Here is an 826-nt window from a genome sequence, read left to right on the forward strand (position 1 = left end):
GACTCTATAATTCGACGAAGAATCATTCCCACAACTTCAGCTGTGTCAGAATCTAGTTTGCGGTGAAAGCCTGTCAATCTGCTAAGGTAACGTTCGTTTGGGTCTCTGCAAAGGAGTTGGCGAAATCTTTGGGTCTTGACAATTTGTTCTCCCAACAAATAAATTCAGTTGGTTTACTATTAAAATTGACCAAATTCCCGCAGCTGTGATGGCCGAGAGGTTAAGGCGTTGGATTTGAAATCCGATGGGGTCTCCCTACGCAGGTTCGAATCCTGTTCACAGCGCAGAATCTCTTGAAAGTCGTTTAAAAATTATTTTGCAGGATTTGGATTTCGTGGAGCTTGAGCTTTGAATTCAATCGAAAGTAAATTTTCAACTGTGAAGAATCCGAAGTAGTTTCAAGACTGACCCAGTCATCTAATTAAATAAATTATATGTCGAGACACAAAAAGCCACCAACTTCCAACACGAATCAGTTTCAACACATTTGTCGAACTATCGTGAAATTTGGATGTTTGGTTTGGGGTGGGGTGGGGGGTGGAATTGAGTAAAACAAGAAGCAATGCAATACATTTACCTGCAGGTGATGAATTTTTTTTAGGATCAGTTGAAAGTCAAGCTGAGAAAGTTCGACCTAATTTACAGCTGACACTCAAGGCCAATAATCTTTTATATCAGCAGTCAATGAATTAGAAAAAAACAACTCCATGTGTGGAAAGGAACTCGACTGATCCAGGTTCCTGGCTTGCGATATGAAAAGGCAAGGCGATATCAGCGGAGTAGAATTTTCTGGAAATATTAGAAATGGAATGTTTTCGGTCTTCTG

The 826-nt window shown here is 40.2% G+C and overlaps 1 non-coding gene across 1 annotated transcript; it reads left to right on the forward strand.

The window, feature by feature from the left end:
* The first annotated feature begins 202 nt into the window (after positions 1-202).
* Positions 203-284, forward strand: trnas-uga (transfer RNA serine (anticodon UGA)). The gene has a single exon. It is a non-coding gene; the product is annotated as a tRNA-Ser (tRNA).
* Positions 285-826: the final 542 nt, after the last annotated feature.

This window comes from Chiloscyllium plagiosum, unplaced genomic scaffold (genome assembly GCF_037043375.1).
Source record: "Chiloscyllium plagiosum isolate Xiang-an unplaced genomic scaffold, Cpla_swu_hap1 HiC_scaffold_40, whole genome shotgun sequence".
Taxonomy (NCBI): Eukaryota; Metazoa; Chordata; class Chondrichthyes; order Orectolobiformes; family Hemiscylliidae; genus Chiloscyllium; species Chiloscyllium plagiosum.